At 38.6% G+C, this 18,802-nt stretch overlaps 1 protein-coding gene and 1 pseudogene across 1 annotated transcript in view; both read left to right on the top strand.

The window, feature by feature from the left end:
• Window positions 1–18,802, top strand: part of LOC129313546 (60S ribosomal protein L23a-1) — a 99,683-nt gene that overhangs the window by 68,245 nt on the left and 12,636 nt on the right. The gene's annotated exons all lie outside the window — the stretch shown is intronic.
• On the top strand, window positions 140–18,628 carry LOC129313195 (nodulin homeobox-like; annotated as a pseudogene).

Below are 18,802 nucleotides of genomic sequence, written 5' to 3'. Positions count from 1 at the left end.
ATTTGGTAGTGATATTCTTTTTGAATAACTAAAAGATTAAGAATTTAAATCCTCCCTTGACCCTTGGTGCACTTGACTGAGTTTGATCTCCGATTGTTAGCGCTAGAGTTCCGTTGGTGATGGTTCGATGGTTGGCCTCCTTGCCAGTGTCGGAGCTTTGATGGTCTGTGTGTTTGCTTCGACGACAGTGACCATTTAACTAAAAAAAAAAAAAGATTGAGAGGCATTTGAGTTATTTCATTAAAATTTTAATTACAACCAAGGCTTTTGAATTTACAGAATGGTTTCATATTCTATTCGGCCCTCTTTATGAATATCTTGGTTTTGAGGCCTTAGATGAGATTTTCTCTAGATTTTCCGCCATTAATTAAGAATCTACCGCGTGACTTGGTGGGGCATATGCCCGGATGATTAGTGATTAATGGGGAAAAGGCTTTTCCGGCATCTGTTTCCGTAACCCGCTACTACTATCGGCCACTACACTGCTTTCCCTCTCATACTACTGCAGTTCCGCCGCTCGCCGCCTGTCATCGTAAGCTACGGCACTTCTGCTTCGTACTGCTCCAGGTTCTCTGATCTTTCCCCTATCTATCTTTACTGCATATAGCTTGAGACTTATTAAATCTCTCCTTTACTTCCGGAATATTTAAGCAATTTATTGTGAGCTCGCTAGTACGGGATTTAATTCTTCCATTCGTTCTTTGTTGGTACTGTTTAGCATAATCGCATGAAAGAGAAAGGATCTTGCCGTGCTTTTCGTTGAAACGTACTTGATTAACGGCGTTAGCTTGAGTAGTTAATGAGTTTAAGGACAATAAGTGCTTGAAATCTTCGAAGGTGAATGCATGTTGGAGTTACTAGTTCTTTAACAGTTCATTTAATGAATGGAAGGGAACAAAATCGAAGGGTCTCTGAGAAGTCGTTAAAGGATGGAAGAGCGTAATGGATATTGTGCTTGCAATCATGTTTTTTCTGAACTGGGGAAAAAAATTCTAATTGCGAATGTATGCTCTGTGCAATGCATTGGAACCCACCTAGTGAAAATGAAGTATTCTTTCCCAGTGAACACCATACTCCTAGTAAGAAGGAAATTTAATTAAAGTTACGCGCTCAATACGTTTTTGAAGCATTGCAGAACAAGAAGAGAGTCTGTTGGAGGAAATTTAATATAGTAACTGAGAAATTTGTGAGGCAAAATCATCTATCTCATTGCTGCGAGTATGTACGTATACAAACAGTGGGAATCGGGTCCCTACAATCACGCTAAGACAAATAATACAGTTAATAATATCAAATCCTATCCAACATTATTGCTAGAATTCTGCCGGTATAACATATACATTCAATGCATAATCACAACCAGATTACAATTAGTTCCAACACTCCCCCTCAAGTTGGAGCATGTAGATCCATGACACCCAACTTGCTTACCAGATATGTCAATCTATCTTTTCCAAGTGCTTTTGTGAGCATATCTGTCAACTGGTTACTTGTCCACATTTTTGTGGCTCCACTTCACTAGATTGCACTCTTTCTCTTACAAAATAACAATCCATCTCAACATGCTTGGTTTACTCGTATAAAACAGGGTTCATTGCTATATGTAATGCTGCTTGATTGTCATAATACAATGGTGTTGCTTTATTTTATGGTGCCTTCAGTTCTTGCATAAGCCATCTAAGCTATATTATCTCACTAACCGTTGATGCCATTGCTTGATATTTTGCTTCTGTGGATGGTTGTGACACTATGTTTTGTTTCTTTGATCTCCATGACACTGGTGCCCCACCAACTTTGATGAGGTATCCGGTACATGATCTTCGTGTTGTTGGACGTCCTGCCCAATCTGCATCATTATAAGCTTCAAGCTCCAAAGGTCCTTTTGATGTTAGCAAAATACCTCGTCCTGATGTCCACTTTAGATATCATAGTATTCTTTTAGTAGCTACCATGTGTATTTGCCTTGGAGAGGCTACTTGTGTTACTGGCGATCTTAGCAAAAAATGATGAAGTTTTAGAGGCTAAAGGAGTCAACTTCCTTTTGCTTTAGGTCCCATTGCTTAATAAAGCACTTTTATAAGAAACGTAAGTGTTTTGAGCATTTTGTGATGACAAATTAGAATAGGTGGCCATGTACGAAGGAACCTTGCCACTCGTCTTCCTCTCAATTTGTCGCTGTAGCGTGATTTCTTACATCCGAGCCAAGGATCGTGCTTCTTGAAGTGTGCGTGGCTTGAAAAGTCATACTGGGCCTGCGTATTCTTCTGCTAATCCCTCTATATATACTTCGACTAGATAATCTTGTGGGAGATCCATCTTAAAAGCTATAGTGTCAAAGGTGTTGTTGAAGTTCGATAAAGATCCTTGTTGACGAAGACGCATCAAATCAGCCATGGAAGTCTTGTGCATTGGACTGAAATGCTCTCATAAGGATTGGGCATATTGTTCCCAGGTAGGTTCGATGCCATCCCATGTTTTCTTTACCACGACATGCCACGACTAAGCCTTCTCGTCCAGATGAATGCTTGCAATACGAATCTTATCATCATCTGGAGTATTATCAAGATTGAAAAATTCTTCGCAGTGCATGAGCCGACCCACTGTGTCGGAGTGCGAGAATTTAGGGAATTCAACAACAACAACAACAAGCCTTTATCCCACTAGGTGGGGTCGGCTATATGGATTGCAAGACGCCATTGTGTTCTATCATTTATCAAGCTTTTAGGAATATTATTAATTAAGAGATCGCGTTCAACAACTTCCAAGAGTGTTCTCTTAGGCCTTCCTCTACCTCTCTTAATCGGACTCAAAGTTATATGTTCCACTCTTCTCACTGGTGCCTCCCTTGGTCTTCTTTGTACATGCCCAAACCATCTCAACCGATTTTCTACCATTTTTTCCTCAATAGGTGCCACCCTCACTTTTTCGCGTACGTGCTCATTTCGAATTTTATCTTTACGTGTATGTCCGCACATCCATCGTAACATTCTCATCTCTGCTACTCCAACTTTATGCTCTTGCTGTCCCGTTAGAGCCCAGCATTCACTACTATATAACATTGCCGGTCTGATAGCAGTGCGATAAAACTTTCCTTTAAGTTTATTAGGCACCTTACGGTCACAAATAACTCTTTTAGCTTTTCTCCAATTAAACCACCCAGTTTGAATTCTATGTGAAATATCTTCACTGATTTCGCCATCATTTTGAATAATGGCTCCTAAATATCTAAACTTTTCCACTTGAGGTATAATTTGATCTCCCAATTTCACTTCCAAATTATTGTCGAATAGTCCTTTACCAAATTTACAATATAAATATTCCGTCTTACTTCTACTCAGGCGAAAACCTTTCGACTCCAATGTCCTCCTCCAAAACCTTCCGTCTTACTTTTACAATTTAGGGAATTCCATCTTCATAAATTGGGTCGGCCGCCTATAGTCTTCTCTGTAGCGTCGTCCATCATCTCTGTTATGATGTTCTTCGTGTTTGTGTTCATGCCAACCTCATCTGTCATGGTTATTCGAGCCTTCTCTATTCACATGAGCAACTGGAGTTGATTAGAGATACCCTCTACCATTTTTGACAAGGTATCTAACTTTTCAAATCTTTCTTCTAGTCTTGCAACTCGATCATCCATTTTTTGCTGTTTCTGGGTGCGAGTTTTCACCATTTACAATCGAACATGAATAAGGGAAGTGCCAAGGACAGTCTGGCTCTAGATACCATTGTTAGATGTTTGTAATTTTAGAGCTGATGAATATAGAAGAAGGTAGGTAGAGAGAAGAACAGAGAAGGGGCGAGAGAAGAAGAGAGATGAAAGGTTAGAGAAGGAAGAGAGACAGAGGGATGAGGGGTTCTGAATAATTTGAAGTCTATTGATCCAACAACAACAATAATACAATTGAATAGAGAAGTATTTATAGGACGCTGAACCCCCAACGACTGTACCAAACTAAACTAACTAATGTCATAATTATAAAAACATAACAACTCTTGTCATCAAGTTGCAAAAACTGTATCAGCTTCAAAAAATGGTCTGTTGTGATGCTTGGGATTGGGTTGGTGGTGCTATCTTCCATCACTTGGGTTGCTTTAGGCCTAGGCTGCTTGCGTCCACCTTTCTTCCAGTCCACAAGGCACTCGATTAGTTTATAGCACTTGTCCTCTATGTGTCCAAGTTTGTTGCAATGATTGCATTTAGGCTTATCACATTTGCCCTCCTTTTGGTCTCCTTGCACTTGAAAAGCCGAGGCTTCCATCACTGGCTTGTGACTGGCTGAGGATTTGCATTTTGATAGTTGCAAATTCTCTTCTAATCTCACGAGAAAATATAAAGATGTTCCCTCTTCTTCATCTCTATCGTTTTGCTTTTAAAGACCACACTTGCAAACTCCACACATGCAGTTGGGCCATGGCATGATTGAATCTAGTTCATCCTAAAGCCCTTTTAATTTGTGAAGTAAGGAGGAATCAAGTGCTTATCTTGTCTAGTATGTGCAATCACTCTTCTTAATTCATATGAGCATGGTGCACTCCCTTTGGCATATTGTTCTTCTAGATCAGTCCATATTTCTTGTGCTGTCTTTGCATAACATACACTACTCCGGATCTCTTTGTCTATTGTGTCTTTTACCCATCCTTTCGCCATGGCATTACAATGCATCCAATGACTCAGATTCGACGAATTTGCGGCCGGCATGGGAACGGATCCATCGACAAAGCTAGTCTTGTTTTTGGCAAACAAAGCATCACTCATGTCATTCACCCACTCTCTATAGTTGCTTTCATGTAGGAGTTCTCCAACATACACTTGTCCTGAATTATTAGATGCATGGATGTAATAAGGTGACTGTAGCAATTTACTGTGTAAAACTGCTCACTGAACCGAAAGAGAATATACAGATATATACAAGTGAATGTGCGACTATCTCTCCGAGAATCATGGAGCTAGAATCAGATCTGGGTATCGCACGATATCTCCTACATAAATACTAAATTATCTCCCTGATATCTACCCGAAATAAACTCATAATAATATATATGATTAATAAATATTTGGTCTGACCACACTCCCCCTCAAGTTGGATTATAGATATTAATCATATCCAACTTGCTCATACAATTATCAAATAATGGCTTATGTAGACCCTGGGTTAACACATCGGCAACTTGGAGTCTAGTCGGTAAGTAGATGAGGCACACAACTCCTTCTTCAACCTTTTCTCTTATGAAGTGTCTGTCAATCTCCACGTGCTTAGATCGTTCATGTTGAATTGGGTTTAATGCCATGCTAATTGCTGCTTTGTTATCACAGTAGAGTCTTAATGGAAACTCTACTTGGATCTGTATTTCCTCCAGGACACGTCTTACCCATAATATTTCAGTGATGCCCTGAGCTAAGGCTCTCAATTCTGATTCTGCACTACTTCTTGAGACTACTCTCTGTTTTTGACTTTTCCATGTAACAAGGTTGCCCCATACGAATGAGCAATATCCTGATGTTGACCTCTTGTCTTGGTCTGCTCCTCCCCAGTCCGCATCTGTATAGATCTCAACAGACCGCAGGTTTTGTTTCTTGAATAATAACCCCTTTCCAGCCATTCCCTTCAAGTACTTCAAAATTCTATATACAGCTTCCATGTGCCTCTTTCTCGGATCACACATGTACTGGCTTGTAACGCTTACAGCAAAAGCTATATCTGGCCGAGTGTGTGAAAGATAGATTAACCTCCCCACTAATCTTTGATATCTTTCTTTGTCTACTAGTTCATTTCCTTCCTCATCTGGCTCTTCTTCTAATTCATCTTTTCCTTCCTCTGTATCTTTCTTTTGTTCCTTTTTCTTCCTTTTTACTATAATAGGTGTATCTACTGGTTTGCACCCTAGCATGCCTGTCTCAGTCAATAGATCCAAGATATACTTTCTTTGGGACACATAAATCCCGTGCTGTGATCTCGCAACTTCCATACCCAAGAAATATTTTAAGTTGCCCAGATCCTTCACTTCAAATTTTTGACTTAAAGCCTTCTTTACTTTGGTTACTTCCTCTTCGTGATCACCTGTAATGATGATATCGTCAACATATACAATGATTATGCACCTTTTTCCACCCTCAGACTTCACAAACATGGTATGATCAGATAACCCCTGCTTATACCCTTCAATTCTCAAAACCTTTGAAAATCTATCAAACCAAGCTCGAGGTGATTGCTTTAAACCATACAAAGATTTTTTCAATCTGCATACTTTGTTGGGTTTTCCTTCATCAAAACCTGGGGGCAATGTCATGAACACTTCTTCTTTTAGATCACCATTCAGGAAAGCATTTTTAATATCCAATTGGTGCAGCTGCCAGTCCATGTTTACGGCCACAGAAATCAAAATTCTGATGGTGTTAAGTTTGGCTACAGGCGCAAATGTTTCTTTGTAGTCCAAACCATAGGTCTGAGTAAATCCCCTTGCCACTAATCGTGCTTTCAGCCTGTCCAGGTTACTTGCAGCATCATATTTAGGGTTAAACACCCACTTGCATCCCACAACTTTCTTCCCTTGAGGTAGCTCTACTATCTCCCAAGTGCCATTTCGTTTTAAGGCATTCATCTCCTCCATCACAGCATTCTTCCATTCTGGTATACTGAGTGCCTCATGTATATCTTTAGGAACCCTCACCTTATCAAGATTAGTTACAAAGGCACGATACTGGGGAGATAAAGTATGATAACTTACAAATCGTTGAATAGGATGTTGTGTGCAGGTTCTAGGTTGTTTTCTGAGGGCTATAGGCAGGTCTATATCACCAGGTTCTTCAATTTCACCGCCTCCACGTTCACGTAGGGGGCTCTCACTTCCTTCAATCTCAGCTCCAGGAACCTCTATTGGCTTAGATTCTGGTTGTGCCTCAGGCATAATAGTTTCTTTATTCCTCCACGTTTTTCTAGAGTAAACCGCTGGTGTCTTCTCCAGTGCACTACCTGCATTTTTATTATTCTCTGAGAGACTTTTCACTTCAGTTTCTGGCTTAGAAGGTTGGATCCTGGGCTTGGTGGGTTTTTGGACAAGGAAATTTGGATCTGTTAGTTCTGGAAGGGAGTTTTCTGGTGCTGTAAGTGTTCTTTCGGATTCTGGAAGAGATTCAGGAATTTCAGAAATGGTATCCAAAAGCTGAAAGTCATTCATGTCACTCCCCCTCTCCCCTTGAATTGAGGCTTTTGGGTAGAAAGGTTCGGTTTCGACAAACGTGACATCCTTACTAATGTACAGGCGTCGGGTATGAGGATCAAAGCATTTATAACCTTTTTGAGTTGATGTATAGCCCAGAAAATACACTTCACAGCTTTTGGTTCCAATTTGTGAGAAAAATGAGAGTGAACAAAAGAGGTACAGCCAAATATTTTAAGAGGGAGATGGGTGTCAAGATGGGCTATGGAATGGGACTCTTTTAATTTTTCAAGAGGTGAAACATAGGAAAGGACACGGCTCGGTAAACGATTTATTAAATAAGTTGCTGTGAGAATAGCATCTCCCCAAAAATATTTGGGAACATTATAAGTGAAGAGTAATGCCCTTGCAACTTCCAAAAGGTGTTTGTTTTCTTTCTGCTATACCATTTTGTTGGGGAGTGTTTGGACATGTACTCTTATGGACAATTCCGTGTTCTTTGAGAAAAAGATTCATTGATTGATTAAAATACTCCGTTCCATTGTCGGTATGAAGGACTTGAATAGTAGTATCAAATTGATTTTTGATCATTGTGTGAAATTCAGAAAACACGGATGGGACATAGGACTTGTCACGTAACAGATAGACCCAGCACATTCTAGTATGATTATCAATAAAGGTGATAAACCATTTTGTGTTAGAGCGATTAGGAATACGAGCAGGTCCCCATAAATCACTATGAATAATTGAAAAAGGATGGGTAGACTTATATTCCACAGGTTTGAAACTAGATCTTTGATGCTTGGCCAATTCACAATCAGTACAATGGAAAAAAGGTATTTTATTTGATTGAAATTCAGGAAATAAGCGACATAAGTATTGGAATTTGGATGACCCATTCTCCTATGCCATAACAAAAGATCTTTAAAGTCTTTTTTCTCAGATGTAGATGCAATATTGTACTGAATTCGAGACCATAGGTTACTCACGGTTGATTCGTCAAGGTAATAGAGGCCATTATGCTCCTTAGCACTCCAATCATCTTCCTCGATAAGAGGTCCTGAAAAATACAATGAGTGCAGCAAAAATGAGCCCAACAACTCGCTTGTTTCGTTAGCTTACTAATGGATAATAAATTGCAGGCTAGATAAGGCACATGTAGCACGTGTTCTAATTTCATAACATCAGAAAAAATTACACTCCCAGTTCCTGCTATTGCTGCGGAAGACCCATTAGCTGTACTAATTGTCTCATTCCCAGCACTAGGGACATATGTGTGAAACACAGTGGAGTCGGAGGTCATATGATCTGTTGCCCCAGTATCCACAATCCACTTGAAGTTGTTAGTAGTAGTGAGTAATGCACTATTACCTTTATGGGCTACAGAAGCAGTGTGATTTGATTTCTGGGCTTGATCATTCTTCTGAAGCATATTGAGCATTTCAAGTAACTTACCTAGTTGCTCCCTATCAACTTGAGGCATTTGAGGTATTGGATCTGATTTGTCTGGTGGTGGGTCATTAGAGGTTTGGTACCCCTTAGCCTTTGCTTTCCGTGGCTTCCAATCAGCTGGTTTGCCATGGATGTCCCAACAAGTCTCACGAGTATGGCCCACCTTTTTGCAATGGTCACACGTGACCTTCCCTTTTTGATTCCTTTGGGTTGTATTACCACTCTGGCTTACAAGTCCGGCAGATTCTAGAGGAGTGGATGGAGTAGGAAAAGTTCCAGAGAGCATTACCTTACGTCTAGTTTCCTCACGGCGAACCTCAGAAAATACTTCCCTTGTTGATGGGAGTGGTGTACGACCCAGAATTCGTCCCCTTACGTCATCCAACGATTGGTTGAGACCAGCAAGGAATTGAAATACACGTTCATTCTCAATTTGCTCTCTATAGCGAGTAGCATCTGTGCTACTTGACCATTCTATCTCTGTCATCAACTCCAGCTCTTGCCACATAGAGTTTAGTTCCAACCAGAATGCAGTGACCTCACGATCTCCTTGTTGGAGTGTCCAAGTCTTTGTTTTAAGCTCGTACAGTCTCGCTAAGTCTTTTCCATCAGAGTATGAATCTCGTGCGGCCTTCCAGATTTCATGAGCAGAAGAAAGAAACATGAAACTTTGCTGAATTTCTGGTATCATCGCGTTTATAAGCCATGATGATACCAATGCATTGTCTGTGTGCCATCGCAGAGCTTCTGTGTCTCGGATTCATCAGGGACTGTAGATGAGCCCATCGATAAAGCCTATCTTTCCCCTGCCTCTAATCGCTAGCTTTATAGCCTGAGCCCACATGCGGTAGTTGCTCCGTTGAGTTTTGACAGTGACGATATGCAGCATCGTTGATCCTTCGTGGCTGGTAATCGACCCAAAGAGACCACCGCCTGGCCTGCTCGGATCAGTCTTTGAGGACCCATCACTCTTCGACATTGACGGAGTGTAAGTTGGGTTCAACTCGTTCTTGATGCTTTCAGAGTCAGCTGTGGTGCGTCTGAAGTCACAGGTGACAGCTCTGATACCATGTAGCAATTCACGTGTAAAACTGCTCACTGAACCGAAAGAGAATATACAGATATATACAAGTGAGTTTGACAGTGACGATATGCATCGTTGATCCTTCGTGGCTGGTAATCGACCCAAAGAGACCACCGCCTGGCCTGCTCGGATCAGTCTTTGAGGACCCATCACTCTTCGACATTGACGGAGTGTAAGTTGGGTTCAACTCGTTCTTGATGCTTTCAGAGTCAAGCTGTTTTGCGTCTGAAGTCACAGGTGACAGCTCTGATACCATGTAGCAATTCACTGTGTAAAACTGCTCTGAACCGAAAGAGAATATACAGATATATACAAGTGAATGTGCGACTATCTCTCCGAGAATCATGGAGCTAGAATCAGATCTGGGTATCGCACGATATCTCCTACATAAATACTAAATTATCCCCTGATATCTACCCGAAATAAACTCATAATAATATATATGATTAATAAATATTTGGTCTGACCACAGTGACAACACATCCACACCACCGGTTTGCATGTCTTGAGTTCTTTTCTTCGTCTTTTGCCATCTCGGTAGCTTAGCAATTTCGGTCCTATGCTGATGATTGTTGTGATCTTACAGCTTTGATACCATGAGAAATTTGTGAGGCAAAATCGTCTATCTCATTGCTGTAAGTGTGTACATATACAAACAGTAGGAATCGGGTCCCTACAGTCACGCTAAGCAAATAATAAGATTAGTGATATCAAATCCTATCCAATGTTATTGCGAGAATTATAATGTTTACATTCAACACATGATCATAACCAGATTACAATCAGTTCTGGCAGTAACTTTGAAGACATTATTTTCTGATTTAGTGAACTTTTATGCAGAATAAATGTATCATCTTAAGCTCATTTTCCAAACTTTGGATTACATGTATTATAGGACAAGATACAGCAACCGAAAGGAGTTCAAATGATTGTGTCTTGTGGCATGTATTTTTGGTTTTGAAATGCTAGCTTATTCTTGATGCAGTATTCTGCTAGTCTGTTCTGTAGTGGCTTTGACTTGACTTGTTATTTCTCATCCTGAAGTTCAATTTAATCATTACTATGCTCACAAGTCATGCATGCTGTTTAATTGTGCAATTTCACATTTTCTGATGCATATTGCTTATGTATGCTTCTTTTTGCCTTCATCGTAATCCTCAAGAATGAGGCATGCTAAGGAAGAACCAAAACCAACAACTGCACGGGTGAGTTCTTGCCACTTAAAATATAATTTGGATCCATGAGCGGCGCGCCCCAGCCCCCCTGCCCCAAAAAAGAAAGAAAGAAAAAGAAAGAAGAAAGCCTAGAGAAATCCCCCTAGCCATTGTCAAGAACAAGAATCATTTATCTTTACATTCATGACAGGCAACTGACATAATTTCAGCTGTGAAGGAGTTACATGGACTTAATTCTCAGGAACTCCATAGATTATTGAGGGACTCTGAAAATCTTACTATTACCTACCTTACTGAAAAAGGGTCACTGATAAAGGTTGTCTTAATCTCAGCACCATTATGCTAATTTGTCTAGTGTCTTGTTAAATTTCTGTATCTAATTTTGCACATTTACAGGTTGATATGGAAAAACTTGCAGGGTCTCTTCCACTGCACCTTACTGCAGTGCTAATCTCATCTGATAGAGATGAAAAAACGTTCAAATACTTGTTATGTGGTCTTCGTCTCCTCCATTCCTTGTTTGATTTAGCCCCTCGGCACACTAAACTTGATCAGGTTAGTAGCATATTCTGCTTCTGTCTCCCCTCTTTATCTTGGTGGTAAAGACCTGTTATCAAGTAGTGGAAGACATGATGTTATTATACAACAGCAACAGCAACAGCAACAACAACAACAACAATAAGCCTTATCCCACTAAGCAGGATCGGCTACATGGATTGCACAATGTCATTGTGTTTCTATTGTCAATTGAGCTTTTATGAATATTGTTAACTAGGAGGTCCTGTTCAACAATTTCTATAAGTATTCTCTTTGGTGCATGATGTTTATTATAAATTCATTAAAATCAAAACATTTAAGGTAATATGATGTATTAAATAATGGCTTGATAGCTAGCAGTTGACTCTTTGGTTGGTTTGGAATGACCTATCATTTGAGATAAAAAAGGGTGTGCATTCAGTGGTAACTTGTGCGCTTATGTGTATTCTAGAAAGTGATTGATTGGGGGTGGTGGGTTTAATGTAGAACCAATCCCTCTCTTCAAGGAGTCATCTTATCTGAATCCATTCTGGACCTTTGCTGTTAGCACCAACATATATCATATGTTGGTTGAGGGATGCAAATATTACCTGTTACAAGTATTTGTTTTTCTATTTAGGGGCATGTATATAACATGATAGATATTTTTGAAAGTTGTAGCATTCTCCTATTCATGTTTCTTATTGACAGTAAAATGATGAATTGCACTAAATTATAGGGAGAATCACCTCATCAGATAACCTGGTAAGAATATTTTTAATTTAGGACCCTTAGCCATCATTCTTTTGGTTAACGTTCCTAAATTAATAAAATTGCACCAAAGGGTTTCAGCTTGGGAATTCTCCCATTAAGATTTATTTTGAAAATATGAAAGTTTATGTAACAAACTAACAATGTGATAGAAGAACCTGGTTTCTCTTATTTATGCCCTTCGAATATGATTGCAGATTATGCTAGATGATGTGAAAGTATTGGAACAGCTGATTGACTTGGTTTTCTACATGTTAGTTGTTCTTGGTAGTCGCAGACAGGTTTTCTTTAATTCTTGTCTTTGCAGTTTAATCTTTTGTACTGTTTAACTGTATTGAAAGTAGTGCTCTTGTTGCAGGAAGAGCATGCTTTTAGTCTTAGGTACCTTGTGTATTCAGCTCTTGTAGCGTGCAATTTATATTTATTAACAGGGTTTATATCAACACAATGGCAAGATCTTGTTCATGTCTTGGTTGTGCACCCCAAGGTACAAATTTACTTTTGCTTTGCCAGTATCTGGATTTTAAGAATGATTCTTTTATTGGCTATTCATCATAGCTGATGAAGAAATATTTTATAATGTCAATGCATTTGAAGGCCATTTTTCTTCTTCACTATCTCATATTTGTCAAACTTAACTTCTAGATTTCCTCCAACACTAATGTATTGATGGAACTATGCCATGGCTTATTATGAAGTTTTGTGTGACAGGTTGACTTATTTATGGATGCAGCCTTTGGATCAGTTCGCATGGTAGTTAGGTGTCTTGAGATTACACTTTCAACTTACTGTAAAGATTTATCCCGGGAATCAACCCTGATTTCAGAACGAGTAGTTTATCATCTCTGCCAGCAGTGTGAGGCCTCTCTGCAATTTCTACAGTCAGTATGCCAACAAAAATTATTCAAAGAACGCCTGCTCAAGAATAAGGTTCTTTGAAACTAGACTTTGGCTTTATACTATGGTGCAAATGAATCACCCTAACTTTGGTTAGGAATGTCTCTAAATTTAGATCAGGGATGAAAACATTTGATTTTGTAGACAATGAAGCATCCTTTGGACTCTGACCGGATCTTATGTACATCTCATAAAACTCTGTATCTGTTGCTTATGGAACTTCAATAAAAGAGACCAGTTTCAACTGTGTCTTTCTCAATAACAAAGTATTAATATCCAACTCCAGGAAGGAAATACACAAAGTTCCTCTTAAAATCAAGTGACCTTAATCCTGATTTAAAATGTCTCATGAAAGGAATGCATCCCTTGGTAGCATCTGAATTCTATGTTTCGGTCACCCTAAATTGATCACTCCAGATAAAATGGAGCAGCATTCTTGTTTTGTTGCTTTTAAGATTGTCAAATCTTCACCTTCTAGCTGCTCTACCTTTCTCTGGCATCACCAACTGAAATCTTTTGGTGTGTGTTTGGAAAATATTGGAAGGGCCTCAAAAGTCAAAACCACATTTCCCTGTAAGTTTATATAGAGGACCTTTGCATTGGAACGTGGTAAATCACATTGTTAAATTGTTTTCAAACACACACTTCAAAGTGCATCTCGCACAGCTGTACAAGTTGTTTTTTGTTTGAAGTTGCACCTCTTGATACCTCTTTGGATAGATTTAGCAGGGCTTCCAAAAAGAAGTTGAGCTACAGGTTTCATTGTCCTCTAAATTTGCTTTGATGGGATTATCAATAGAACAGTCTTGAATCTTGTTGAATAGATTTTAATATCACGTTTCCATTTTTGTTAGGAAAAAGTTAAACCTTACACATCTATTTGCTGGACTTGATTTACCAGGCAGACATATCTAACTTCCCATCTGAATGGTCTAATATGGGGATATGATATCTAATGCTAAGAAGCATTTGTGTCCTTATTCTTATCTGGAAAGAAGGACATTAACAAGCCCTTCTATCTTATATAGCCATAATTTTGGCAAAAGAACTATGTATTTTCAACTGTAGCCCGTCCATTTTAATTTTGATAATCTATCTCTGTTCTAGAGATTTCTTGTACTTATTCCTGATTCCCACTTTTCCTTAAATGCTTTGCATTGAACTCCCATATTGTTTTTGGTGCCAAGTTGACAGATGTCTTAACTGCAAACTAAACCTGTGTGTTAGGATGGATAATAGATAGTGAGGGTATTGTGGAGTGGGGGATGGATGCTTAAGCTACCAAGGGCTTCATTCAAGCTGACTAATGTCATTGTTTTGGTTTGGTTAATTGATGAGACACACTATACCTTACTTATGTATATATGAAATGCATTTTTTCACTCATCACAGGAACTTTGTGGAAAAGGAAGCATCCTTTTTCTGGCTCAATCCATCTTGAAGTTAAATGTGGAATCATCTTTTCCAATTAAGATTATGGCAGCTATATCTAGGCTAAAAGCTAAAATACTTTCTATTGTGAGTATGATAGCAAAATGCGCTAGAAGTCCTTTTTTTAATTTAGTCTACTACAAGAACATACATATTGATATCAATACTGCTACCACTCTCGTGCTGCAGCTTCTAAGTTTGTGTGAAGCAGAGAGCATTTTTATCTTGACGAAGTTGCCAGATCATCACAAAGTTTAAATTTAGCTAAATCTGTTGCTTCAGAGGTTAGTTCTCAGCTGGTGGCTTGTAATGCAAAATGTTGAAAATACAGGGCTCCACTGTTTTTTTAGGGCCTAAATAAATTTGTTGCCTGAAAAATCATATAACTTTGATCTTTTTAGCCTTTCTACTTTCTTTTGTTATTTATGGTTATGTTACTCGTTAAGTGAGGTTGGACTTCTGAGCACTGAGCTCTGTATATTCAGTATGGATTATTTAGGAAATATAAGCTCTTCCATTAAATCTCAAAACTAATCTTATTCATGATGGGTCAGAAGAAGAAAGTGTTCATGCGTTAGTCAAACTTGAAAATTTGTCTTTTTGAGCCAGCATATTTGCCTTCCACATTGTCTTTCTTCTGTATTGAGCATGTCTATGTCTTCATTCTCGGTGTTGTCTAATCCCTGTTTTATAGGTTTTTGACTTACTAAGGACTGCTTTTGGAAGAGATCCTGGACATCTTGCTGGTGACAGTAGTTACCCAATGGGATTCTTACAGCTCAATGCAATGCGTCTAGCTGACATCTTCTCTGATGATTCAAATTTTCGATCTTACATGACAAATTGTTTGTAAGCCATCATTTTCAGCATATAGAAAGTAGTCGTATTTTTATACTAAAGATATAACTGCTGGTATGCCAATGCAATGGTGCTAGCCTATGTCAAGAAAAATGGTCAAATTAAGCCATATTCTCACCAAGATCCGGTCATTGTATTCCTGATAATATGCATTCTGCTTTTGAGACTTTGATTGTGTCCTTTGAATGTGACTGCAGACCAAAGTTCTGACAGCAATATTTTCACTTACCCATGGGATTTTTTATCTTGTTGGTGTTCATCTGATCTCCCTGAGAAGGAGGAGGATGCAACTCTTGAATATGATATATTTGCTGCTGTTGGATGGGTTTGGATAATACAACTTCAATGGATTTGTTGAATGCAACACGTTTGGAATTCAACCTAATTCATAACAGCATGCCTCAGGCTTCTTATGCGCATCATAGGACTTCATTATTTGTCAAAGTCATTGCAAATCTTCATTGTTTGTGTTCCCAACATCTGTGAAGGTTCATTTTGCCTATGTTCTGGAAACTTTTTGAACAAATTAGATTGATTTACAGATTTATACATCTCCTCATGTCATTTATCTTTCTTTCTTTTTTTTAAATTAATTTGAATCCCCAGAACAGGAGAGGAACCTTTTTGTTGTCAAGGTCCAAGAGTGCTTGCACCGGATCTATCTAGCTTGTTGCCTGGATTTTCTTTTGCTTCTGACTATCCTAAAGCTGCTACTGCTTGCAAGAATCTCCGTAATCATTGTTTTCAATTAATTTTTATGGTGGAATTACAATTATATATCATTACTTTCTTATAAGTGACTTGTTTTGTAGGTTCATTGTTGAGTCATGCAGAATCATTGATTCCAAACTTTTTAAACGAGGAGGATGTACAACTTCTAAGGTTTCTTTTTTTCTTTTCTTTTTAATTCTCCTTATGTCAACTTTTAATTAATTTCAAATAGTAGTTTCGAACTTTCATCGGAAATAATATATCGTCAATAGATCCCTTGCTTAATGCTTGAGCATTGAAGCAGATTCTGGTGGCACCATATGCAACTTGAATCAAATTGGAAAAGGGGATCTTAGCTGATTGAGAGAAGAGCATATAATACCTCTTCCTCCCTTTAAATTTGATAGTTTTTTCAGGAGTGCATTTGATATCACAAAAGCATTGTGTGAAAGCATATACAAAAAAAACGGTCTGATCATGTAGTTCAAAGGACAGCTTTATATTTCATGTTTTAAACGGATATTCGTTTATCCAAATTGTTTGCAGGGTGTTTTTCGGCCAATTACAATCACTACTTACATCTGTTGGATCCGGAGAAAATCATATTCAAGTAAATCACTGTCCTGCATTCTGAGCAGTTGTTATTTCTTGCTCCGCTTGTTATTTTTCATTGTAATAGTTCTGTCCCCTCTACTCATGGCCTTCTTAATCAATTTTAAATGTTTTCAAAATCATTCTACTGGAAAACTCAGGATAACAGAGTTGACAAGTCATTGTCTTTGGATAAGTTTTCAAAACTCAACATCAATGAACACTATCAGGTATGTGCTTAAAGTCTTTTTTTAGAAAATAATAATGCAAAAATCATTTGGTTACCGCATTTATGGCAACTTGTAAATGAGAATAACATAATTAGTAAATTGTCATTTCAGTTATTCAGTTATTTTGTAGCTTCTTCCCTACATTCTCCCTGACAAAAGTTCAGTTTCATTTAGGAGGCTCAGAGTACTGGAAGATGCTTGTCCGCTTTACTAGGAAGGGAAACTACTGATCTTAATGAGAAGAGTAGTAAACTTAAAGGAAGGAGTTTCAGAAAATCTGCATTGCCTGCTGCAGACCCAAAAAAACACAAAGACACAGAGCTGACGTAAGTAAAGGTGATGATATTAATGAGCAAGATCCAGTTGAAGATAGAGGTGTATCTGGTAAAATTGCATCTGGAGGTGCAGTAGTAGATATGGACAAGATGCTCAGAATATTGACTAATTTCAAACTACTTCTGCAGGGTTCTGATACATCTTGGCTTAAAATTGGTGTGTCATATATTAAAAATTGGTAAATTGATGTGAATGGTTGATACTGGAAGGGAAGAAGTAAATAATGAAAAAAGAAAAGAAGAAAAAAAAAACAAAAGAAAACAATGACGAAAGGACAAAAGAAATTTGCAATCTAAGTTTATGCGTGTTGGAATTCAGATGTATAAACTATGCCTGTCCATATAGTATGACATAGCAAAATATCCAGTAATGACTTTCTTACCAAATTATATTCATGTTGTGTAAGTTGTATCTAATTAAAAAGTTTTTTTGGTACTGGCTTTTTTCCGCTCATTTTTCTTGCCAATCTTTGGTGTCAAGAAACTAGAATCCGATTGTTGAGGCCTGCTGTGTAAGAGCACAAATATTGAAGTGTAATATTTAATTGGTTTCTTTAACACTTAAGCTGATGACATTATTCGTTGAGGCCTGTTGCATGTTAATCAGATATTGGGGTATATCTGGTCTGATTTATATAAAGCTCATGCGTGTATGTGAATCATGCCAGGCTGAATAATCGAAAAGCAAGGCTAGCTCGCACAGCTAGGGATGTCAAAGCAGCAGCAGATGCTACTGAAGACAAGCAAAGAGGACATGTTGGGTCCTGTGACTCACCTGACAGTCCAATTGATGCATCTAATGCGAGAAAAGATCTTTTAACTCTTGCTAGAATAGCTTCTGCTGATAACCCTGAGCCTTCAATGGCTGGAGTTGATGATGGCCCTCCAGAATTTTAGTGCAAGGCTGGTCGATCTGTTGTCCTTGTATTTTGTATATGTGCAAGGAGAAGAGGATGGTGATGGGAGGTGTTTCAAGTGCAGGGCAAGAAGTATGGGAACTGCCTCGAGACAGTCTTCGTGCAAGCTTGCTCACGGAGACATGACTGAAAAAATTCACACATGCTGTGGCTTCTTTAACGAGGCTGGTGAAGAAAAGACTTGTCTAACGGAAACATGTAGCTTTCCTAGTTAAGGGAGCGAAAAGAATGGGAGGCTAGTGAGGCAAAAGTGAAGTGCATTTTTGGCAATGATAGTTTGTGATGTCATGAAGCCGCATCCAGCAGGCAAATTTGTTAGGAGTGCCATACTGTACAAGACAAGTTTTTCAGAAAAAAATTAGCAATGTCCAAGTTTTGCGGGTGGAGAGGGGATTGATGATAAGTAGTTTTATGAGATTATAGAAACATGCATTTGTGAATCCCTGAGTTCCCCCTGCCCAAAAGCTTTATAACGAGCACTTCTCAGCTTTTTCTTTCCAAATTGGAAGTATTGATTTATGTCAACACCATCAGGCACCGAAAAAAAAAATATAATATTTAAGTCACGTTTGTAAGATAGTCATCCAAACAGTAAGTAGAGCGGAAGGATCCACGATTGACCAAAGTTTCGAAAACATGAATTGTACTGATGGTAGATTATTACCAAGCACATGAT

Source organism: Prosopis cineraria, unplaced genomic scaffold, assembly GCF_029017545.1.
Source record: "Prosopis cineraria cultivar Desert tree isolate PC_DT_omini unplaced genomic scaffold, ASM2901754v1 PC6, whole genome shotgun sequence".
Classification (NCBI taxonomy): domain Eukaryota; kingdom Viridiplantae; phylum Streptophyta; class Magnoliopsida; order Fabales; family Fabaceae; genus Prosopis; species Prosopis cineraria.
This window is presented reverse-complemented; position numbering and strand designations above follow the sequence as displayed.